Raw genomic sequence first — 25,422 nt, forward strand, 5'->3', positions numbered from 1 at the left:
TTTCACTGTGTCATTTATGCAGGAGAAAGGATTGTAAAATAGCTCCATGACGGATAGCTGCACTGCCGGAGTTTCCTTAGTTTGTCATTGCACACAAAAGGATCTCAGCCACCATAAAATTAAATTTCTCCACATTGCAATTGTTCAGCAAGGAGACAAACCAAATTTTCTGCTAATTGAATGCGCCAAGCTACTTAGACATTCATAGCGAACTGGTGCATCCAGCGCCGCTGCGCTCAGGCTCTGCGGGAGCCTCCCAGCCAGCGAAGTCAAAGCCCAAAGCTGCAGCTGCTGCTGGCAGAGCCCAGTGGCACGGCCACCGAGCCACCCGCAGAGCCTCTGGCATGGGTAGGAGCCAAGGTGCAACCTCGGTGGTGCTAGGGGGTTGTCTGGAGGTGGTGTCTCTCTTACTGCCTTGCAGAAATGGGACTGGGTGGCCCAGGGTGAGCCCTGCTTCTTCCAGTTCACCAGCAGCTTAAGATCACTTTTTCCTAGCTTGTTAACCTCCTGCAGTTCAGACTGTAATTCTTCAGTAACCTCTAGGAGACTTGGAGGTTTCTAAACACAATTCCTCCTTACTTGGCACGTAAAAAGCCCTGATTTGAGGTGAGGCACCCCTTGTGAATGCCCGTGCTCCAGTTTTCTTGCTGCAGCAGGGACATTTCAGGTTGATGTGAGCATCCCGCAGAGCACCTGGGATCCTCTCCTGCCAGAGTCATGAAGCAAACACACTCTGAACATCAGAGTCTCTCTCTACACTCTTGATTAACTTTTCCAATGTTTGTCAGCCTCTGATATTAACCATAGACAGCCTTGCTTTGAAATCATATCCCTCTCCCCAGGTCCTGTTACCTAGGTTTGTCTGAGTTTCCTAGATCAGTATTCTAACAAGCTGCTGTAACCCCTGGTGTCTTCAGTGAAATACCACTACTCCGGCCCCTTTTCATTCTTGGCTACACTATTTTGCTCATCAGCGAATTACCCATGCAGATGTGTCTCTCAAAAGCACATAATTTGACACAGTTAATCTGTTCCATTGCAGAAGAACTGGGAGATAATAAACAGAATAAGGGAGACATAGGAAACAGAGCCTGCTTGTAAACACACAGAGGCATTTGCATATTGCTGGCTGACGGGGGACCGGGGTCACACAACTGAGTTCTGCCAACCTATTTCATATTCACCGTTGTCAAATTTGCCTCGTCAGTGTGAGTTTCAAGACATTTTAATATTCCTCTTGCAGCTCCAGCTCCTGGAATTATCCTGTTTAAAAATTTCCAGTTTTCATTTTCTTAAAGTACTTTTCTCATCTCCATGGTTGCACAGAGCAGCTTGAAGCAAGTATACATTCAAGTCAAAATAACATATGGTTAAAAAAAAAAAAAACAACTTATAATTTCAATCCACTTTTGATCTCTGAGTAATAGACTTGATATTTTTCAAAACTTGCATTTGGCCAGATTGGATTTTATGTATGTCTGTGAATGTGTATGTACATGCTCACGTGCCCATCTTTCAGACAGTCTATCCAAGAGGACATAGCAGAAAATGAAGTAAAAACTAGCAGTGATTTCAAGGATGCATTTGGGAAGGCACCCATTCCAGTTCTATATATTGCTTTGTTAAGAACAGAATCATCTCACAAATGCCAGAAAGTCCCAGCACCCAGAAAAATGGGGTGCTAAGACAGCATGTGCTGTCAGAAGCTAGCAGAGCAATCCCACCTTGATTTAGTACATAAGGAATCTTAAAAAAAAAGGGTAAAAGTCTGTTAGAGGCCAAAGCATGAGGTTTCTGTCCTCTAAAATTATTTTGGACAATACATATGAGCTAGGTATCTACAGGTATTAAGGTGTCTAAAGTCTTCCTGAGGTCAAATTCCCAGAAAAAAAAAAATTGTTGTGGACCTGCCCCTATATTCTGGACACTGAGAGCAGAAGAGCTGATACAAAGCAGTTCCATTTTCCCTCTTCTGTTCTGGAAACTGTATCACTCCTCGTCAATGGGTCCCCAGAAGATGAGTTGGGTTCATCAGAATAGAAATGTGGGTTATGCATTAATGAGGGAACTGAATTTATGCACAATATCTCAGGGAAGTGCATTCAGACGTTTTGCAGCCCACCGTATCAAGGTCAGTTTTAATCTCAATATGCAACGCTGAGCTCTGCTGGGATCTGCGTGGGCTGCCGACAGAGTTCTGCTCACACTGCTCATGCATTAATCCATTGATTAGTTTAGGGGCTCACAACGTTTTATTTCCACTGCATACCTTTGCTATTATCTTTTATTCCTCCTGCATTTCAGGAGTATTATGGGGATCTTTTATTAACACATATACACGAGAATGAGATTTAATCTCTCTAATTTATTACCTATTGTATTTCTAGTAAACCCTTCTTTGCAATATCCAAGCAGCACCCTGATGGTAAATCTCCACTGCTGAAAGACATTACAGAACTGCAAAGTATTCTTCATTAAATGTTTTATTTTATTACCCAAACTCCTCAAATGTCCTTAATATATTGTTCAACCGGTTATCTTTGGCAGTGAAATGACTGATTCTTGCAAATCTTTTGTCTCAGTGCTTAACAAGTGAAATCTGTATTCACAACCAGGTACAGAACATCCCGTGGTTTCCAATAACAGAGACCCCCTACTTTTTCCCTGTGTGCTACAGAGAGGGTCACTAAGCCACATTTGGTAGCCTAGGAATCGAGCAGGTCCGAAGGGGATCATGAAGACTGGCTGGGTCTTGCAAAAGGGGCTCGAGCTTTGACCACAGGATCTGCGTTGGAGGGAGTTGCACCTTCCAGACGTAAGAGGCAAATGAAGCAAGGACTTGATTAATTCAAGTATGAATTACTTGAGCAGGGAAAGTTGAGACACTGAATCTTGGGGGCCCTTCTGGCTCCAAGAAACCAAAAGTGGCTTTGCTCACTGCAAGCCTGGCCCAGCATGAACCTTTTTTACCAGGCTGTAAAGCAATGCCCAGGAGGAACTCCAGCTGCAGAAACAGAGCTTCACCGTGGCCTGACCTGCCTCCAGGTGTTATACTGTGCATGCCCACTGCTGTTTGTGGTGTGTAATTCCTCAAGCCCAGTTTTCACAGAACCGTCTCAGAAGCCTGTTGAAAACTGGAGCCAGAGTCAAGCTGCAAATCTATTTATTGATGAGCTGTTCCTCAGAGGGCACGCTGAGGGAGATAATCCATTGAGAAAGACCACACCAGTGTAAGAGTATCAGCTGAGCCCAGCACATTTCCTACCCCATCTGATGATTCTGACCATTGCTTTGCCACAGTGAGGTATTCTGCTGACATGTCTCTAAAGCAAACTGAAAAAATTCTGGCATTTTTCTATGCTGCCCTTAGAGTCTTTGAAGCGGAGTTATCTTTTTAAACTGCCTAGACAGTTTTCTTATTTTTCATTAAGCACCATTTAGCAACCCTAAAGAACACCAAGGGGTAACCATCTCACAAAGAAACCAAGCCTTCAGTATCAATGTCTCTAGTCCTTGTAAGCTTTGGGGACAGGAAATGTTTGGTGCGTTTGGCCAGTGTTTGCCACATGATATGTGCACTGCCAGACTAAGTCTCTAACATCTTCCACCTTCAGATTCCTAGATGAACTGTTTACTTATTAGCCAACACCATCATTTCTCCTAGATCTTCTACCACTCTTCTAATAATTCACATATTTCATTCTTCAGTGGTAAAAAGAGACCAGATGTCTCTTTTAAGGCTTACAGGGAGCCAGACATTCACAAGGAGCAAACCTTCAGACATTAACACAGAGTCCTGAGTCTCATTCTGTGGTAAAGCTCCGAGACCACAGTGGGCAAACCTGAGACTTCTCCACGGTCAGCTTCACCACGAAGCTGGCAGCTGTTCAAAGATGACACATTTTTAGCAAGTTTTTTTTGCCAGTGTGCTGTCTTTGAGGTTTCAGAGAGGAAGCTCAGGCAACGCGCTGAACTCAGGGCTCATCTGCTGCCTCCAGGGGATCTGTGCTGTCCCTGCTTCTCTGCGTGCCCCTGCTAGGCGTGAGCGAGAGCGAGCTGCCCAGCGTTGTTCCCGTGGAATTCAGCAACAAGCCTGACTTCCAAGTGATGCAACCACTTCTAAAATGTCAGAACATCCCCAGGAAATTAGCTTTGGGATGACGAACAGATGCTGAGGCTGAACCCATGCAAGGCTGAAGCGGCTGGGGCTCAGGAGCAGATTGTATTCTGCAGAAACAGCCCTGACAGACAGTTTCTTCTAGGCAGTGGGGTCCAGCGGGACTCCCTGCTGAGGGGATGAGTGGGAAGCCTGGATTTCTGGCTGTGCTTTTCCTCCCCTACCTTCCTAGGGTGCAGTGTCCTCTCATCTTAGATGAGAACCTAAGAAAATGTTCTTGCCACGTGTCCTGACGTAAGCACAAATGGATGATAGCAACTGAACACCCCTTTTCCCATTGGGGCTGTATCTGCTGGTTGTCCTCGCAGGGCAGGTAGCTGCAGGTGTCTCCTCCAGGCTGTAGCTGCAGCCCAGCACACACAATATACCTGATTTGGGGGCACCAGCTGGTGAGGAGCAGAGCTGGGTGCTGCCCCATGGGTTGGGCAGCCCTGAGCAGGGCAGGGCTGGGAGTAGGGCCTGTCCCCTGCCTCTGCTTCAAAGTACAGGTCCTCAATTTCCAAAAATCCCAGAGGTTAAGCCCTGGCTATGTCAATGCCTTCACTTCTCCCCCTACATCTCCCCCTGTGCACTCACAGCAGCTATGCTCCCCCAGGATTGTGCCCCCCAGTGCAACTTATGGGAGCTGGGGAGAAAGAGTTATCCAGCCAGGGGGCCAAGGCAGGGACTGAGCACTCCCAAGGAGACCAGCTCCTCTGTGTGGCTTTGTAATGCCATCCCCTGTGTGAAAACCCTTTCCCTGAAAATCATCACTTCCAACCCAAACACAGTGCCTGTCTGTTCTTGTTTCTCCTTCCCTCCCACCCCCAGAAAAGCTCTGCTTTAAATGGAGCTTTGAAACGAGAGAAAAGGGCTGGGCATGGCAAAGGCTGCGATTGTTCCTGCCGTTCTGTGAAAGGCACGGAGGAAGGCGGCTGCTTAAATTTCTCAGACAGACAGACAATGATAGGTAACAGATGGATGGACAGGATCCCTCTGGGACCAGACAATGAATTTCATTTTCTTACAGCACTGCCGGCTGCAGAACGGGGATGATACTGCAGTACGTGTGCCAAGTTCCCCTTGCTGTAACAGAGCCTGCACAGCCCCGACTCTTGTACACAGCACAGATCTTTATATACTAAACAGGAGAGAAAAAGGGCTGACTTACAGCTTTTGTCTTCAAAATCCATTCACTGTAAAAAATCTAACAGGCAGAGGAAGGCTGCCCCACTTTTTGCAGCGCCAGGAGAAGCTCCGAGCCGAACAGCCCCTCCAGATGCTTCACGGGTTTGCACAGCAATTGCTGTCCTCACCACCGAAGCCAGGTGCTTGTTGAGAGAAAGTTAGCGAGCACCGAGCAGCGCACACAGCCGCAGCTTAGGGCACACAGCACAGGAGGAATCACCCAAAAGGGGACACCCCTGTCCCCAGCATCCCGTCCTGGCAAAGGGGACGAGGTTCCCACGGCGGATCCTGGTCCTCCTAGCTGGGGACAGCTGATGAGCAGCACAGGGCCGCCCCCTGCCAGCAGTCCCCTGGTCACAGCAGCCGTCCCCTTCCTCCCCGCGGTCACATCCAGCCACCTGCAGTCAAGGTGAGATGTGAAAGGCACAGGGAAGGGGGAGGGAGGGAGGAGGTTTGCTGGAGTCATCCCAGGGGCTGCAAGGCCCTTTAAATGATGCGGCCGGTTTGAAAATGGGTTTAGAGGTTTCGAATGGTAAATTTCAGTCTGAGCACGCTGCTCTCGCTCTCTCTGAAATAATGTGTGTACATACACATAAATATCTCCAGGCTGCAGCCAGCCCCATCCATCCCCATCCTGGAGCTCCCTATTAGCTCCAATATCCTGGCACGCAGCCTAAGACCTTTCAAGGGATGCATTTGGGGATGATCAGTTGTTCTACCGTAAGAAAAATAATTCCCTGAGCTGGGGGAGACAACTCGGCAATGAAGACAAACATAATCCACATCTACCTGCATTTCAGCTTCGGGTTATTTCCCAAATGAAATACTTGCAGAGCACTGAGGCAGTGGGTACTCCCACTGGTGGTGTGGTGTGGAGAGCATATCAACCCCATCGTGGCCAGCTAGACTGTCCTGTCGATGCTTTGCCTTCTCATGCAAAAGCCCTTAAAGCACTGGGGTTGTTTGCCCCCACATTTTGTGCTGCTAGGATTAAAATCAGCTGTGCCTCACCTCAAGCCTGAGACCCAAATCAGGCTCCCCCTAGGGCCCTGCAATGCCACTGACTACCCCGAGGGCTGCAGGTATCCTAAATTTCAGCAGTTAAGACCAGGTAAACATCTTCTCTATGGCTCTCAGAATATTCCTTGTCATTTAAAAGAAAAATAAATAAAAAAGGGAGAGTGCTGTCCTCAAAGTAAACTGTTAACTCCCTCAGCTCTGAGAAGTATTGTAATATTAAGGCAACTGATTCCAGCAAATCTAAAAATGCAAAGGAAGTGCATAATGCTGAAGGTGAGTTGTGGGAGGGCACAGAGAGAGAGAATTAACACAGAGCCCCACCTGAACTCTTCTGCGACCTCTTCCAAGTGTGACACTTCTGATTCATCCCTTTCCTTCCTGAGAGAGGCTCAGCCCTTATTTCAAACCCCTTATTTCTACACACACTGCAGTACTTGAAATCTCCATCCCAGCTTTCTACCCTGGCAATGGTAGTTTTCACTTGTGATTCTCACCGGTGAAGTTAACAAGATGCTCTCTGCAAGGAGTCAGCAAGGTGAGCCCGTCTGAGCACGGAGATGTCCTTACAACACCATCATCCCACTGTGCGAGGCACCCAGGCATTCGTACCGCCACACAGAAATCATCGCACAGCCCAGGGCTGAACCCTGAGCTCTCAGCCAGCCCTGTTTGCAGGTTTGTGCTAAGTGTACTCAACTCCCTTCAGGACCTCCATTTGGGGAACTCCTGGGGAGGCAAACTTATAAACTCCATAGGCAGAAAATGAGGCTGAGCAGTAAATTAGAAGGCACCAGCAAGGGCTGCCCTCCCAGGTCACCTGGAACCACAAAGGCGGGACTGCAGCTATCACCATGGCTATTCTTCAGACTGTATTTTATAGTGACCGCAAGGTAAGTCTGCCTGCTACTGAGTGTAAGTGCTGGAAGTGAACGTATGGAAAAGGTAGAAATAGATGTACTGTCTCTGATTATCCTCCCTAAAGAGACCCTGAGGTTCAGTGGAGAAAAATAAATAAATAAATAAATAAAAGCATTCTTTAAGTGGCAGTGGCCCCTAAGGCTGGGAGCACCTACATCCTTCCCGTAGTTCTCATTCTCATCAGAATGCCAGAGAAAATTTGTAGAAACCTGCAACTAAAATCCTCTGCAATGGACTCATAACCAGCCCATTTCAGGGATTGAATTACGATAGGTGCCTACCATTTTCATGCACAGCAACTATTTTCACAAAGGGAACAGAAAGCATTAACTGAAGTTGCAAATACTGGCTGACTTCTGGAGGGTTTTTTAATTTTCTTGCTCAGTACAAAGAACATCTTTAAACTTGCAAGTTGAAGTCATTTGTCTTTATGATGCCAGCTGCTGACCACAGGGAAAAGGTCAGTGCTATTACCAGTGACAGCATCCCAGCAGATCTTCCTCTCTTAGCATTTTTCCTCCTTCATTTCTTCCTTCAACAGAAGGTCAAGCGTCATCTCTCCTCCAGGGAGGAGAGACTACTAACATTTCCTCTTTGCATTAGGAGCAGTTAATGGAAATGGCAGTATATCACCCTTCATATTCTCATACAGACAGAGAGCAAGGACCATCTGCTTGTCTGGATTTCCACAAGGAGACATAAGGGAAAGACGTTTTCTTCTTCACATAAACATTAACTTTGAATCCACAGCATTATTAAAAGTCATGGTCCAAGCCGCTTTCATTCAAGCTTAGAGGAGATGCTGTTGGAGCCCTTTGTGTGGCAGAGGGGAGGGCAGGACAGAGAGAAGCTGCAGTGACTCCAGATGTCCATAGCGGTCCCCAGGGACCTGCCAGTGCAGTTTCCGTGCTGGGTGTCCCAAGGTGGGCAGGGGGAGATGTATCCCAGCACTGTCTCCTCTCCTTGTCTCAGCTCTATTTGTTGCTAGCAATGTCATATCACAATTTCATTGCCCTAGACAAAACCACTGCAGTAGATCCTCTCACAGACTCTAAGAAGTCAAAGAACCCATAGTCCCAATGTAAAGGGCAAGTATGTGCAGCAAAACCCAAGTGGAGGGGTTGACTGAGATCACAGGACAGGGCCATGCCACAGCTGGACACAGTCCTACTGACCCGAGGCTGCCCTGCTGTCCCTAGGGGACACTGCCACCTCCCAGGCTTGCAAAGTTTCCCGGAATCTGACCCGTATATAGGGAAACAGGCTGGGGGTGGGCATGGACATCCCCAGCCTGTGCAAGGAGATGCAGAATAGCATTGTCCTGCAGGTTTACATAGGGAATATAGGGAAATATGGGCAAGAAAAATGGTACAACGACTAAAATGTGTTGTATCCCAGTCCCTGTTTCCCTTTTTCAAACACATTCTGAAATCAATGGATGATACAGAAGACAAACTCAGCCATACAGTGAAATGAAGGGGAGGTACAAAAGTATGAAAGTCTCACAAACAGCAGTGGTGGTGGTAGTGTGGTACAGGTACCAGCTGGGGAGCTGTACTAATGAATTTCCTGATCTCATACACTAATGTAAGGCAATCACATACTGACAGTACAACAGATTTGCAACCCTGTGTCACCGTTCATTGCGTTTTTAAGAAAAGCTGATGGTTCTTCTCATATTTTATCACTTCATTTTTGTTACTATCGGACATTTGCAAGGTATGCGGCATGAAACAAGATCCACACAGACTTAGATGAAGGCATAATTAAATAGGTTATGTTTAAACAATGTCTAAGTAGGTGACAGGTTATGTTTAACATGTTCAAATAGGCTGTTTACTTTTTTTGAAGTTTAGTACTTAATCAAACAGTCTGCTTAGCAGGTATAGAATGACTGTTCCCAAGGCAATAGGAGTTGAGACAGAAGGTAGCAAGATTGCCTTTTCCACTGCTTGTGCAATGACAAAAACAGCACGCTAGGTTTTGATACATACAACGGCCACTCAGTCACACCAGGGACCTCATCTGTCCTAACATGCTTCGTTTATTTCTTTTCTATATGGCAAGCAATTTGGAAAGTCAGCTTCTAGCCAAGTATATCAGCAAGTCACCCACACTGTCCCGTAGCCGTGCCCCTGGTGCAATGCAGTCTTCTGAAGCATTACCTGGACTCTCAGCTTCATCACTGCTGAATTATGTTGATGGATGCAGAGCAGAAAGTGTAAGCAATGTTTCTGCCTTTCTGAGTTATTTTTTTTTCTGATGGAGAAATTGTTTTGCAAGGCAGTTGCAAACAGTCTTAATTTGGAAAGTGATAAGGCGACTAGGAGCTGTAAATCTCTTATCATACATAATTCCCACAAATTTCAGCTCACCGGGAATTACAGTCCTACATTAATACAACCTAACCCTTGTTTTACCAGAAGTGTTTGCAGACTTCTCAGTGACCTTTATGTTTATCTACCAGCACACTGAGAAATGTGGGGTTTCAGAAAGCAACGTGAGTTTGAGCAACACCAGCAGGTGAATTGTGAGTCTAGATTTAAAGAGATGGCTCATCTGTAGGGTGAAAGTGATGAGGAATCACTGGCCAATGACAACAAAAAGAAATACGTATTTTTCCTCTGCTTTCTGGACCCTTCTCAGAATTCCATGAGACAGAAAACTCACATGAAGCGGAGACAAGGGTGGGGGAAGACTAATATAGAGCTGCCCTTCAGGAATATTGGAATTAAAGGTTATTGGACATTGCTACATACTCAGGTCTCTTGAGAAGATGTTTATGAGATAGTCACTTCTACTTGTCTAAGGTTAGGTGATGCTGTGAAGTTACAGTTCCTCATTCTGTTCTTTTCTATTTTTTTAATCATCGTTATTTTATTTAACTACAGGAGAAGGGTAGTGTAGGAAAATAAGAACTACCTTAGTCATTTTTAGTACATGCCAAGAAAATAAAGAGAACCAGTTAGCTGAAACAGCAGAGTTGGATAATTCCTCCTCTTTCTGGGCACCCTGTGCCATACTCAGACGGGGCTGCGGCCTTCCCATCAGTTCCCAGTCCTTCCTTTCCCTGCCATCCCACATTTGATGACACAGCTGACACCTCTAGGCTGAGGAAGAGAGGTAGGAAGCAAAATATTTTGACTTACTCACCGAAGAGGGAGATTTTCTGTGAACAGCCTGGTTTCTTCTTTGTTTCTCTAAGAAATCAATGCATGCTCTGTCGTGTTTGCTTCTGCCAAGCTTTGAGGGTTGACGTAGGCTTCCTCTTGCTTTCCCCGAGATTCCTTTGAGGACTTCCACTGAAATAATGAGGAAAGAAAACTTTCAACCTACCTAAACTCGACCATTGCAGGCACTTAGCTCACCATGTCCCTTTGATCCCATCTTATGGGAAGACAAAGTGTATTTGAAAGACAATGTAACAGTTAAAAAAAAAAAAAGTTCTTTTCTCTGAGGCCAACTCACTTTGTGCTACGCTCTCAGAAATAGCTTCTAAAACTGCAGATAACAAAGAGCTTGAGCTTCCTGCCTCACTTAGGGAATCCTGTTTTTATAGCTGCCTTATCAATACTTTGCCTTATTTTAAAACCTGTGAAAGGCACTGAGGAGGCGCAGCCAGTCCCAGCCCCCGTGACAAAACCACAATTACTAAATCAGATTTCTCCATGGCCTGAAATGAGCTCCACAGCACCTCGGTCACGCAGGGCACTAGCAAGAAACCAGACCTGATCTCAGCTCCAACCAAGCAATTCCCCTTCCCAGACCTCGGTTTTATCTGCTTAATCCTGGTTGCTATAAACTTCCCATTTCAGGAGATACTTATAGGGAAAATTTATAGAAAAGGTTGTCAATAAGCTCTGCCATCGATGTGTCAGATGCCACCAATTCCTCCTGCTCCCACCTCTAGTCCCCGTTACCCCATGAAAAGTCCCCACAGGGGGTAACACGGTGTCCCCCTGGACGTGCAGGGAGGCGATGCCTTGCAGTAAGACCACAACGCTTCATTTGCTTCGTTGCTCCGAGCCTGCAGCACCCTGGAAATATTGTTGGCAGAGCTGCCCTTGGAAGGTGAATCAGGCAGAGCTGCTGGTGGCTGGCACCCGCGGGCAGCCCTCTCCCTTAGCCCAAGGCATCAGACAGGTTAAGAGCTATTGGGCGTCAGGGTGGGTTTTGGCAGGATTACTGCTGCTCGGCCGTAATCTGCCTCCCTCTCATTTGTTCTCATTTGCTCTGGAGAGCCGTGCTCCTGACAACTCCGTGGCAGCCCCATCCTTCAAAAGGCCAGCGGCCAGATAAACAAAGCGGACTGCCTGGTATTTCAGCAGCAGGTCTCAGCCAAGGAGGAAAAGCACCTTGGGCCTTGGACCAGCCAGTGTAATCCCTGGGCAGGGGAAGGGGAGGTAGAACTGCCTCCCCCTTCCAGGCTTCAGCCCTTGGAGGGACTCTGGCTGCTCCAGAGATGGGCGAAGATGTTTGGGGCTGCCTGGAGAAGGGAGGAAGGAGTGGAGCAGGGCACTAGGGGAATGCAGCCACTGCAGAAAGAGGGGGAGAAAATAAGAAAGGGTTAATTCTCAGGGGAAGTTCGCTTTTCCAGCCCAGCTGTTGGATCGAGGTAAGGTAAGGAAAGAGGGAGCAGGACAACCAGGGAGCTGCTGGGGAGGCACATCCAAGCACACTCAGAATTTATTCTGGCTACAAGTTCTGCTGCTAAGGCGTGAGGTTTCCTCCGTGAAAGCTGCCACCACCCATCTGCCGTGATCCAAGCTACAGAAACCTCCTCCCGTAGGTGTGAGCAGCGGCTGAGGAAAGGCTCTGTCTGCACAGTTACCACGCTGCGTTCAGGCTCAGTGCTGCAGGGCTCCTCCCGTCCCTGGTGGGGCTATTTGTGGCCATCCTAACGAAGTAGTGCCGAGATGAGACGTTAAGGTTTTGCGGTATAACCTATTCCTGATTATCAAGCAAATTTGGCCTTTGTGTCGAGTTAACGAAAGTGCTATAAATTCCTAGATGAAGAATAAGCCGTTTTTGCAGTAAAGCAAGGGTGTTCAGAGGAATTTGTCCCTGTTTAATTAGATTCCAAAAGTGGGTTTAAATGAGCTTTAAATCTCTAATCTGCCAGGGAAGCCCAGTATTTCACTTCTGCGCCCTGTGACAATAAATAACCTTAATGCCTACTCCCCCACACAGAGTTCCCACCTTCCCAGGGCTGGGCGAGCAGCGTATTTATGTTATTGATTGAAACAACAGCTTAGCCTGCCACTCAGTTTTAAAGGATGAACCCGAGAGCAATCAATCCCGTTCAGGTCCATCTCCCAGCCGGCGCGTGACTGCCGCTGTCCCCGCAGCTGCGCGTCCCTCCCGGGGGAGCCGCAGACCTTCAGGACAGCGATGCAGATTTAGGGGAGATCTTCATCACGCAGCGGGGAAAAGGATGGTATAAGCAAAGGGCTTGCTCCTCCCCTTCAGAAATCCCCTCGCAGCTCACAGGTATCTCCCGAAGCGCAGAGCTGCAGCCTCGACCTTCCAGGCGTGTCTCAGGAGTGGGGTTTTGATGGGGTGGGGGATACCTCTGGGCGAGTCCATTATCCTCCCATTTCATCATCTAACAGTTCCTGGCAGTGCAGCAACGGCATGAAGAGGCTGGGGGCTGCCTTAATTTGCTGCAGGTTTCATCTGGGTAGCTGTAAGAGCAGGGCTGTGATTTTCGTTACGTGACGCAGCAGCAGCTGCTCAGCCCCAGCTCTGGGATGGCTCTTGCCCAAAAGAAAAATGAGGAACTCATTTACATCAGTTGCACTTTTGTTTCAGAAAGGAAACAAATTCACCAATACAGCAGGACAAACCCACCTGACACATACATAGGAACAGCTAACGGGTAAAATAATAATAAAAAAGGGAAACTGTACAGTGTTATGGAGGAATAGTATATATTTCTGTAGATTAACAAGGTTAGTCTGCTAACCCCGAAAAGCTAGACAAATGAGATAATTTGATTTAATTCCTCATATTCTAAGTAACCAAAGCACTTTAGCTGTGTAGGGTAGTTCTGACCTCTAAGGAGACTCACATACCTGCATGTGTGCACACGTGCACCTTTGGTGATGAATTCTGACCAAGTTACACCCCCCTCAGTTGCACCCACCTTTAACAAGCAGGGACAGACAACTCAGCTTATTCCTGCTCTTGAACCCGAAGAGCAGCTGCCTGCCCACCTCAGCCAGAGACGTTTGTCTGGGACAAATGGGCTGAAGAGGGGAATTCAGGTAAGTTGTCCTTAGTCCTCAGGCTCTAGCCTCACTCAGAGCAGCGGCGCTCAGTCCCTGCCTCTCCTCGCCTCCAGCTCTCAAAGCCCCTCACAGAGGTCTTCAGGACCCACAGCAAGCAATGGGCTTGGACAGCAGCAGAGGAAACTCAGAAACTACTGCTGATGTCTAACCAAGCAAAGTGGACAGACAAACACTGGAATTGCCCTCGCATAGGGAACCTGGATTCTCCAGCCACAAAGATCTTCCAAGAGCAGTTTAGAAAAGCATCTGTCGTGGCCACAGCAAGGCGAGCCAATCCTGCCTTTAAACCAGAAGAAAGGCAGTCACTCTTGGGCTTTCTAACCCAATTTTCTGCAGCTCCTGTGACTTCTATTGTTAGTGCTTCCTTCACTGAAATGGAACAGTTTCTCATCTTCCTTGAACATATTTTGCCAAAGACAGAGCAAAGGAAAAAAGGCATTTTAATTGCAGTCTTTCCCATTCGCCTCCTTTCCATCTCCTACAAAACAGAAAAACAGTCAAGTCATCTCTCCCTAACCACATTCTCCCATGAGGTTTTTGCAGAGAGGAAAAACTCCAAATCTATTAAAAAAGCAATATTGCTTTTCTTATTGAAATGAAAATAACTAAAAAAAAATCTTTTCCCAACTGAAAAATAATGAGAGGAAAGGAGGAGCGGGAGACATGCTTTATCGTGGTGTTTCTCTCTGAGTTCATCACAACTCCAACGATGCTAAGTTTGGGGGAGGGCATGATTCTGCATTCTTAACAACCCAGAGCAACACTCTAAGTTGGAAACTTTGCAGTATAGTAATCTCCTGTAACCTGCTGAAACTCTGATGTGCAGGTGGGATGGATTTAGGCAAGCAGAAAGTGAGTTCCTTCTCAAGTAAATTAAGCTCAGGTATTTCTGAAGGCTGCAGAATTGACTTCAAAAAAATCTCATGAGTAGCAGTTTCAAATGGATTATTCAGATATTTTACGTTTATGCTACTGTTTGCAACAGGCCAGGGTTTTTAACAATTTTTTAAAATTATTCAAAGAGAGTCACCAAATTCAAATTGGGGTCTTAAAACAAGCTGAGAGGTTTCTTTGGGATCACACTCAATTAGTTCTGAAATGTAACCATGCAAGCTCTTTGCAGACACTGACTTTGTGTCTCCATTCTGCTGCTGGTCAAGAAGAATGGTCTTAAATTTCTTTATGCACATAAACACACAGAGCAATTTTATTATTTTTTTGTTTGTTTTGTTTTCTGGCTGATTCCACATAAAATCCCTTTGCAAATATTGATCTGAGAATTCTGGCAAGAGCCAAAAGCACTAATTGGGGCAAACTGAACCATAACAGAAAAACTAGGAATAGAGCTGGAACCAAAACCCCACGGAAGTTCATCTGCCATCACTCTCAAACTACTCCCAGCAACATTTCATGAGTCCAGAGGATGCTGAAAACTCACATGCAAGCACCCTGCACAGGCATCAATCACATCATTTTCTAGGCTAGCCAGAAATTTGGGCTGGAACTTTTTCCTCCTCCCACCCATGTTCTGGATGACTGGCAAAGCTATTAGATTTCACCTGATCTTCTCACTGCTTGGCAAAGCCTAGAAAACAGCTCCAGCTAAGAGGGAAGTCAATCACAAAAGAGAGCCTGTCCTTGTGGGGACAAATCCCGAGGGTTTTGCAACGCACCTCCCTCAAGTCCTGGTTTCAAGGTGCCATTGGTACAAGTGTTGAACGGACCTTTACACACGGGCTTTGCAGATACTTGCAGGATCTCACATCAGATCAGTGCAGAACAGAGAACTCCAAGGACCAGGGCACTTTAATTGCTACAGTTTCCCTCTTGTTATTTTCTAATAAAGACCACAGGAAATGTTGTCACTTAAGAAATAAGTTATTAAGAGGCAAGACCCCAAGAAATCCATTTGCAGGTTCTCCTGAGGACTCTGCTGCTGCAGCTGCCCAAGATGAATGACACACCACAGAAAGGGAGAGACGGCGGCTCTCATGACAGCACTAAAGCAGACTTATTCAAGAGAATTGAATAATCTGTCTGATAGAGTAAATTTTGTTATGAACTGGTGAATCACAAGGAAGGAGTCTGAAATATTACAGGAGGAAGGGACAAGCAGCAGCTGACTTCCAGCTGGCTAACAACGTGCACCTTCTCAGGCAATGCTTATTCTGTTTGCAACTGTCTCAAGAGGTTTTTAATTCAACTTTTTTACCCTTTTCACTGGAGACAAGTTCTCAGCTGGAGGAAAATGAATTATTCTTAGCTATCAAGGTGAAAATTAAAAAGCACCAGCAAGGCTTGCCTAACATCTTAACACGTTCCACATCTCTTCCAAACCCTTATTATCACCCTGAGCAGAACAGCATAATCAATCCTCCTACATTCTTTTCAGTGCTCTAAGAAGTAGCCTTTTCATAGCTGTGATATTGTACAGCTGCAAACCACCAGAAAGGTCTTAAATAAAATAGGAAAATGCTTTGGATTCCCTTTCCCCTATGTTCTTCCTCTTTGTTACAAAAGGAGCATCTACAAAATCCTGCAAAGTCACCATATTCGTGTGCCCTCGGACTGGTCTGAATGGTCCAAATACGTGGCACCGAAGCTCCATTTTCTGAAAATGGCACTGATTTCAGTTAACTTGTTCCCACAAGTTACAGCAGTTTGGTGAGTGTATTTGAATGGTAGCTCCATGTACTCATATCTTCATCCTGAGGTAGCTGTCAAAGCTAGCTGAAATGGTTCCAGTCTAAATAGATTGTGTTTCTTCTATCCTGAAGAGAGACAGCTAAGGGGAATAGAAAAATATCCATAAAATCAGGAGTGACATGGAGAAAGGGAACAGGTACTGAGTGAACATGCACTCTCTCAGAACAAGAACCAGAGGGTATCATACGAAACCATCATAAAAACAGATTCAAAACAATCTAAAGGAGGTCATTCATCATAAATGCGTATTGCAGCCAGGGAAATCCTTGTTCAGGATGTTGTGGATGGTGGAAGCTGAGACAGGCTAAAACTGGAAAAATTGCATTGAAGAAAAATGTACAAAGAGCTGCTAAAAAGAAAGACGCTGCCTTTGTTTTATGAAAACCCTGAACCGCAAACTGCTGTAAGCAAGAGTGTTTGGAATGCTACCACTGTGCTTGCCCCTGTGCTGCTGTAAATGAGACACTAGGCTTGTTTGTTCTTATATTCGTATAAGATTTCTTTGGACAAGACGAAAGATTGCTGGGAGGTAAAACAAGGCTAGGAGATGATGTTATTGAATGCTTTAGGTATTCTGATAAAAAAAGGAAGAGAAAGATGTAATACTGCTCCAAAAAATTCAATTGAAAACAACATCTATAACATCCTTCCCAAATTGTAGTCATACTTCTTGTTCCAGCAGTTACTTTGGTGTTGTGCCATGTACTCCTCATTATGCTTTTGAGTGAAACTTGCTCGGAAACGTTATTATGCCATACAATCCATTCCTGTGCTTTGTGTGTGTCCTCAAACAAATCTGCCGGCCTGAGCGACAGAACACGTTTCTGCTCCTTTTAACTTGTTTGCCTTTAGAAATGAGGAGCTTTACCTTCTGCCTGTCACCAGGAAAACCAGCTGATCAGTCAAGCATCTGAGGAAAGCCTTCCTGAAGGTAGCAAGGGCTGCACGAGGAGTTTGTGCTCGGCCTGCACGACTTTTCTTGAGATGGGTAACTCAAGGGAAGGAGCAGACCTGGAATGGCTCCCAGAAATACCCCTTAGGAATAACAAGCTACCACATAGCTTGTAAGGAAATGCATATTTCTAGTAAAAAGGTCAGGCTAAGAGCTTGTTTGTGTGCATGGAAAGCTCTTACTAGCTTAAAAGCACAGCAATTAAATGAACAAGCATTCAAACTTACAATTGTATGTGCAAACCCTGCTGAAACTGTATGCTTGCAGCTACCATTCCCACCACAACCAGCATCTGCAGGACCAGGCTTTCTGTCCTGCACCATACAGCTCCGGTCAATACTGGGGAATTGCACGTTGCTTATTACATACAGAGAGTGAGGTATTCAGAAAAAAAGTCAAAAAACAAATAATTCTGTCTTTGGGGGAACAAAGCTTAGAGATCTCTCAATTTCATATGGAGGAAAGGATTGGTTTGGCTCCTGGCAACAAGTCAAAGTTCTGGCCCACCATTTCTCCAAGGTATGGGAAGATGGAGAAGGTGAAATAACCCACAAAACTTCAAACAATCATAATTTTCTGTAAGTATTATGGGATTTGGAGGACCTAACTCAGACCTAAGGTGTCCAGATAATGCTTCATTTCTAGCCCCATTTCCACAACCTAAGTAACACTCACAGCCCCCATAAGAGCTCTCTCAGCTCTCGATGCTCTGATTTACAAATTTATTCCTAGAAAAACACTTCAGTCATCACCGAGCTGTGATTGCCTCTTGGGTGGCATGCGGCACTTGTTAGACTCTTCAGTGCTTTAGGATGCAACAGGAAGAGACAGAGCTGAGAGAATTGTACCGGTCTTAGTGCTGCTTTGCTGAGGGGTTGTCATGCAGCAGGCTACCCAGCGTCCACAGCCAGTCCGAGCACTGGCATTTACATGCCTGTATCCGTGCTCTCCAGATCCGAGCAACTCACAGCCAGCTTCCAGCCCACACAGCACCAAGCTTCTGCAAGTCTGAAAAATTAAACTAATGGAACAAAGTGCATAGACGGGCATTATGGGATGCAAATTACCAGGATTGCTATGGCAACAACGCAGAGTGAGCGATGACTTCAAGGCCGTGACAACATATGCATTTTATAGGAACAGCTAATTGTCTGAGTCTGCTCACTGACACCACAACATATTTTTTGCTAAATACCTTGATATTTGAATTTTGCTGCCTCCAGCTACTATTAACATATTTTGCATTCGTGCTTTGTATAAATCCCCAGTAATGTTTCTAGTTAAAGTTCCCAAACATACATTCAATTTATATTTAATGAGACAGTGTGAGTTAAGTAAATGAGAGCTAATTAATTAAAGCATATGTATAGTGGGCTGTGAGGATTAATTAGTTAATGTTTGCAGAGTGCTTTAAAAATGTAAAGCACCGTATAAACATGAACAGTGCTTTGGGAGAAAGAAGGAGAGTGAGGAGATGAAGAGATACAGCATCTTGGATCTAACCTTTAATGAACGCCTGTTGAATCTCATGCACGGCTTGTCATACAGTGTTAATTGTAACAAGACGGCAACTATACATTACTTAAGATCTAGTTCATCAGCTGTTACTTTTCTGTTAGAAGAATTTGGGCCAAATTCTCCAGTTCTGTCTCTTTGGGACAGATTCTCATGTAACGCAGCTAGCCAACGTTATCCGGAGCTACTGGGTACGCTACCGAGAGGCCGGTGACTGCATGCTCCAGGGGCAGGAGCAGCGTGTGAAGACTCCCCAGCTCTGGCTTTCCGAGTCCTGGTGGTCTCCAGCTAGACGCTGGAGCCAAGCTTTTCTAATGCACCCACTCATTTCAAGCAACTCCGCCCCCAGGTCGGGTACCCAGCCTTGCAGCCAGAGCTGCCGAGTCCTGCGGAACAGCCCCAGTCCGACGAGGACAAACACAGCCTGGCTCAGCTGGGCAGCAGTGGAGGAGGTGGGCTGTGCCCAGTGCTTTAAGGTACAGGCACCTTTAGGCTGGGATTTGTCTTCTGAACACACCGTGACCTGTAGGCACCTGGCTCTCTCCCACGGCACCCAGCAGGGCCCTGAGCTCAGCACATGAGCTGCCGGCTCCTCGCTGGCCTCCGGGTGGAAATCTCCACATTCACACCCTGCCGCAGCAACCCATAAGCACAGCTTTCCTCTCCTCCCTCCTTCTCTTAATCATTTCAATTATTCTTGGGCCCCGTCTGCACACTTGGAGACCTGCCTGGCAGAGCGAACGAAGAACAAGAGCACGGAGAGCTTTCTAGCACGGGCTGCTGCCAGCAGCCAGAAGCCAGCTTGGTCACTCTGTTGCTCGCCAGACCACCCGCTGCGACGGATCACAGATGTGGCCAAAGCTATCAGACATCCCTTCGCTATTTCATTAACCTTCCTCGGCACTCAGGGGATAGCCAGGGAAGATCTGTGGGCAGACTGCCAGGAAGATTTCAGTGCGTTTCCTCGACTTTTGCCAAGACACTTTGTTTTACACAGAGTTGGAGAGAGAAGGGGCAGAACAAAATAAGCCACCTAGGGAAGACTTCTTCAGACATATAATTGATGCAGGCTGCATATTAGCAGAGATTTCCAGGACAACACACTGGTAAACCTTATGCTCCCACAAAGCAGCCCTGGAAGTAAATCTGGCTGCCTGTAAGCAAGGAGTAAGACAGCCTGCCTGACTTCAGGGTGAGTTTTTCAACCAAAAAGGCATAAAGAGACAGAGGCAATGTGCTTCCACCTTAGGGAAGGGGCACAGCACAACACCTGTGGGGTTTTCTGCCATGGTGGGGGGCTGCTGGGACTTAGGTGGCACTCCTGGTGCCATGGGAGGTTCCAGCAACACCAGGTTGGCCAACAAAGCTTGCCTCTGGACCCTGCCCTGCAGCCTTAGGTACAGTACTGGCTGCGGAGGCTGTTCCCATCCTCATTACCTTCTGGTGGAAAAGACAGCAAGGGAGCAACCAGATGCTTTTTGCAAAGTGAGGAGTGAAGGGATGGCAAGAGGCTGAGCAGAGAAGTGCTGGGATTTTGCTCATGACCTTGGTGTCTGCTGCCCCTGTCTCCAGGGCTGGATGAGATCACTGAGCGGACCCCAGTCCCATCTGAGCAGCAGCATTGTCCAGATCCCCCTTCAAATGGTTCCTAAAATCCCAGCTGAGCTCTAGGACTAGGGGACGCCAGGACAGTGAAACATTTGGGGCTGCATTTGGGGAGCTTTCCTACGTGGTTCCACAGAGCACAGTGGGTGAAGGGTACCCCTGCCGGTGTCTCCAGCATCACCACAGACCGGGTGCTGTGCAGTACCAGTGCAGCCCAGCATCCCACCGGCTGCCCGCCTGCTCCCCCTTGCTCTCCCACCTGGTGCTCAGCCAGCCCGTGGCTGTCCCCAGCAGAAAGGGACTGGAAACCTCTCCGACAGCCTGTGCTCTGAGCTGCTAGAGCAGCCATCATCCACTCAGTCTGCAGCTGCTTCCCCACCAGAGACGAAGGGTTATCAGCTCGGACCAAGACATCTGCTCCAACAGTCAGTGGCTGCAGCCCACGTGGGTTCCCTGCAGGGTGGGCTCCATGGCCAGCACCCAAAATCCTGAACCACAAAGCCATTCAGGTACCTGTTTACCCCTGAAATCAGCGGGAATCTCCCAGCTCTAACCATTAAAATTCCCCTACGAGAGGGGACAGTCTATTTGAACAGGCTCTGGGCTGCCTGGATCCACCTTGAAAGCCCAGATAAAGAGCACTGCAGCCCCAGGAGCATCTGGTTAGCTACAAACTCCCACTTAACACAGCCCCAGGGGTGGAGACCACTTGCATTTAAGCCCCTTCCCCACAGCTGCTGCAGGTAGGCAGCTTCTTGCTTTCCCCTTGGGGAGAGGTGCTGGCTGCTGCCCCAGGCACAGCTCCCCACGGGTCAGGCAATGCTCGTGCAGTTTGTCTGATGCTGTTCTGCCCTTGGGTAGCAGGGGCTGAGAAGGCAGAAAGCCCAACAGGCAGATGCTCAGATGCAGGGGGGCAAACCAGCACAGGACAGCTATAGTCTCCAGAAACCTCTGCCGCTGGATTTCATTATCCTCTCCCCCAAAAAGGAGACACTGACCTGCCTGCACAATGCTCCTGTTGTCCCGTCAGCCACACGGGTAGCTTGCAGGGCTGTCCAGGCAGCATTCCCCGTGAAAAACCTCAGCTGCTCGCAGGCCTCTGGGCAGCAGCTGCCAGCAAGCCTGGTGTGCTGCCTGGAGGAAAAGCTCCTCTCCTTTCAGGAAAGTAATCTTCATTTGGGCAATACACTTAGCAGGGTCCCATTGGTAAGGAAAGCTCGATGATTTATTCAGCAGTGCCTTTCTCCTGGAAGGACATAAGCCGTTCCCTTAGGAGACCTACAGAAATCACATTTACACTAACATGGTCTTTGATGATTAGAGAATTTCCCTGGCAACACTCCAGCAGTGCAGGCTGGCAAAATATATTGCCATAATTGGGGATGGACTTCTTTCCCCCTTCTGCATTACGAAGCAATCCAGGCAAAGGGCTCCAAGTAGATTTTTTTTAATTTATTTATTTTTTCATCCCGTGTCATGGTATCAATTAAAAGCACCTCCTCTGAGATGATAGAAGGAGAACTTTTTCAGGAATTTTCCCATACTGCCAGTTGTGCACTCGTGGTTTCATTTAGCACAAAGCAAGCAGCTGTTGCTCTCCAGCTTATGCAGCATCTAGCTGGACGTTTAGTGTTAATTATGATCACCATTAATAAAACACAGATTTGGATTTATTGCCACATTTTATGTTCAATAGGCAGCTCTTGTTCATCTCTTAGGTACTTTGTCTTAAGTTCTCAGACTCTTTTCCCTCCCTTCTAGGTCTCACTGCCAGGCCATAACCTCCCTTAAGCAACTGCCTCAGCTCTTGACTGGGGAAAAATGGAGACATGGGAATTTAATTTGGATCTGGGGTTTCTTGACACTGCTTCCATCTGCCCACAGACAGGTTGTGCTGACACAGCCGGGCTGGGGCACTGGAGGCCCGTGTCCTTGCAGGAGGCTGAGGCAGACCCTGGAGGCCAGCTGGCCTCAGCCACCGCCGGAGCCACGTGTTCACAAAATCTCTGCCAGCCTCTTCCCTGCTGGGCTCCCTCACTCCAGCGCATAGCAAACACCATCAGGCACCATAACGCGCTATGAATGACTTCTAGATGAACCAGGTATCTGCACATCACAACACAAGTCAGACACCACAGTGCCTTGGCAGTTCCCGGTTCTGTGAAAAGTTTCTGGCTGGTCCTTGACCAAAAGCTACTGGCTTGAAAATAAGCTGATTTCCAGAGAGCAATCAGGTCATAAATATGAAACACTAAGAAACTTTCCTGTTTTGGCTTGCTCCCTCTGAGAACCTGTGTGAGCAGAGGCTCTCAGGAGCCCCGTGCGTCTGCCAGACCAGCAGTGCCACCCAGACCCATGCGTCCTTTGCCAGGGCACCAGCTGACTTGGTTATTGCAAGAACCCACAGCCATGAAACTTGCTGGGAGAGACCACAGCAAGCGTGAGAGCAGCTATCACATCAAACACCGGTCAAACTTGCCCAGGTCTCTGCTTCTTTATTCTTCGGTGGATAATACAGTCAAGACCGCTAGCATTTGCTAGAAGTATTGGCTAAATTCACAAGTAGCAGCACCAACCTGAGGAAGCCAGCCTGGCCGTACTTGTCTATGCAGCTAAGTCTTGTCAAACACTACCCTGAGAAAAGACAGGAGATTTAGGAACTGATACCTGCCACGACCTGTTCCATTTTTTCCCCAGTCTGACTCCTGAAAAAAAATTCAAGCAGCTTTTAGCCTCAAAGATTACTCCTGAAGCAATCACTGGTGGAGAGACAGAGCCCTAATCTCTCCACGAAGCTGGGCTTGAAGTCTAATAAAGGGTCCTGAAGAAACATACAAAGCACAAATTATTTCTGTTAAAAGCAGAGAATTAAAGTTATGCTAATAGAAGTCATTTGGCCATCTGAGCAGTCTCCTAGCAGTTGCATAAATTACTGCCTGAACAAGGAGTTTCAACCAGAACATCATCTTGGCCAGATCCTGACTGATTTTCAGGCAAGCAATAACGAGCACTCTGGGGGGAGCTGCTCTAGCCTCAGATGAATGGAGTTAATAAGTCACAGGAAGCTGTTTAATAAACAAATTCCTCCTTTTTCTCTTGTGAACTGTACAGAAACAGAGTATGTGAACAGAGACGCCTGTTTTCTGCACATTTCCCAAACCATTTCCCCATCGAGTCCTTGCCCTTCACTTTAAGAACTTCTGAGCCCTGAGCTGCTTTCATCTGAGGAGCAGACCCCATGGTGCTTCTTTGTGAGCGGGTTCCTCATCCCCTCTGTAACTCTATATGCCTCACTCAGAAAAACAGTTCCTCGTTCCACTGGTCTCTGCCTCCACAGGCAGAGCAGCAGGATTTGGGTTCAAACGTGTTATTCTCCTCTTAAGACGCAGCCATTTGTAGCTCATGAAGAGCAATTTAGCAGATAGATTGAGATGTTTCAGGTTTATCTTCCCACACAAGTAACAGAAAATTGTAGCATGAGATTTGTACACAATTTTGCTCGAGCACCCTGAGGCTGGGAAGCTGCCTGATGAAGCTGTTTTGCTGGAGCTGCACATTTCCCCACTCCCCATCTTCCCAGTACAGCGCTCTCCTGCCTCTGAAGTAGCTCTGGCAAATGCAATGGAAGCACTGCAGGCAGAAACATTACAAAATATCCAAAAAGAAAAGCCATGCCGTGAGCTAGAGCTGCCTGTTTGAGACAAGTCACTGCAGAACTTTTTGTTGAGCTGGGAAAAGAAAAAAGGTCATTTATAATTTAAAAATAAAAAATAAAAAAAGTTATCTGATTTATATACGGCTCTGTACATTCCTAGGGAGCAGCAACAGACCTGCTGAATCACCATGACAAAAGCCTGTATCCAGGCAGATTTGTGTTTTCAGAAGCAAAATTTCAAAAACTCTTTAGGACTGGAAGGGTTGGAAAGAAATCTGTAACTGTGCACATACACACCGTTTAGCATGGGACAGCTGGGTCCTCCAGCTACTATTGCAGTGAAGTTCAGTACTCCCAACAGAAATTGCTAGTGGAAACTTCTTTCCCCGAGGCATTTCCATGTGCAGCTCTGTCTGTAAACACATCCAGTTTTATCTACACTGTGCCCAAAGCAAGCTCAAGCCCATCCATCTTTCCATGTCCTAAGGCAAAGAGATACCACAGAGTCTGGCTCCAGCAAAAGCTAATCTAGATTTTCAGCACTCAAACAGAAGCCTTGTGGCAAACACTGCCTTTAGGACTGTGAGGATGTCGGACTGGAACAAGCACATCTGTCCCATCTGAATCCTCAGTCCTTGCCTGAATGTCCCTGGGTGCCTGGTCTCAGAGGAAGCGTCACGCACCTGCAGCAAGCCACGGGAGTAGCCCCGTGTCTCCTTATGGTGCACCCCACACAGAGCTGAGTTTCACGGTTTTGGCAACATACGGCAATCCCCTTGTGCAGGACCCCATGAGAGAATGGCAAAGGTTTCAATCTGATATATGCTAAGCAATTATTTTGATCTGATTTTTACTAGGCCTCGCCTCCCCCTGCACGGAGCACGCCGCACGACCCTGGTAGCTCGGCCCCTTCCTGCCATGGTGTTTTGCCCGTGGAGGAAGCAGGTGGGGTATGGGCCGGCCAGGACCCCTCACCTCACATTTCTATGGGAACTTCTTGGTGTATTTTACACCTGCAGCACACATCGGCGCAGGCCCTCAGCAGCTCCTTTGGATGCTGGACACCCGAGTCTCCCTGGCTCCCCAGTTCAGCTAAGCATCTGAAGCCCATTAAAAGAAACAGAGAGAGGAAAGGGAATTGAGCTAATCCATCAAGCCTCATCTCTGAGCAGCAAACCTATCTCCACCGCTGCTTCCATGCAGCTCCACTTCTAACTTGACCTCCATTTACCCAGGGCTCTCCACAACCCACAGAGACATCAAGTGGCCAAAAAATCTAATTGCACATACAGAGATGCTGCCGAGTTTGCCGGGGATGGCTAGAGAGGACAGCGGGGCACCTCAGCTTAAGCAAAGCTGGGCCACCCACAGCTCAGCAAGAAGTTGTTTTCCTCTGTGTCTTTACTATATGGTATTT

General features: G+C 47.1%; 1 long non-coding RNA gene across 3 annotated transcripts in view; it reads right to left on the reverse strand.

Annotated features, from left to right (window-relative positions):
* The window catches only part of LOC106047603 (uncharacterized), a 138,946-nt gene that overhangs the window by 106,948 nt on the left and 6,576 nt on the right, over positions 1–25,422 (reverse strand). For 2 of the 3 annotated variants that reach the window (XR_007168350.2, XR_007168348.2), the window contains exon 2: positions 10,436–10,584. This is a non-coding gene — a long non-coding RNA (uncharacterized lncRNA). Of the gene's footprint in view, positions 1–10,435; positions 10,585–18,078; positions 18,803–25,422 lie in introns of those variants that run through there. The other variant, XR_007168349.2, reaches the window with a different exon arrangement.

This window comes from Anser cygnoides, chromosome 9, assembly GCF_040182565.1.
Source record: "Anser cygnoides isolate HZ-2024a breed goose chromosome 9, Taihu_goose_T2T_genome, whole genome shotgun sequence".
Classification (NCBI taxonomy): Eukaryota; Metazoa; Chordata; class Aves; order Anseriformes; family Anatidae; genus Anser; species Anser cygnoides.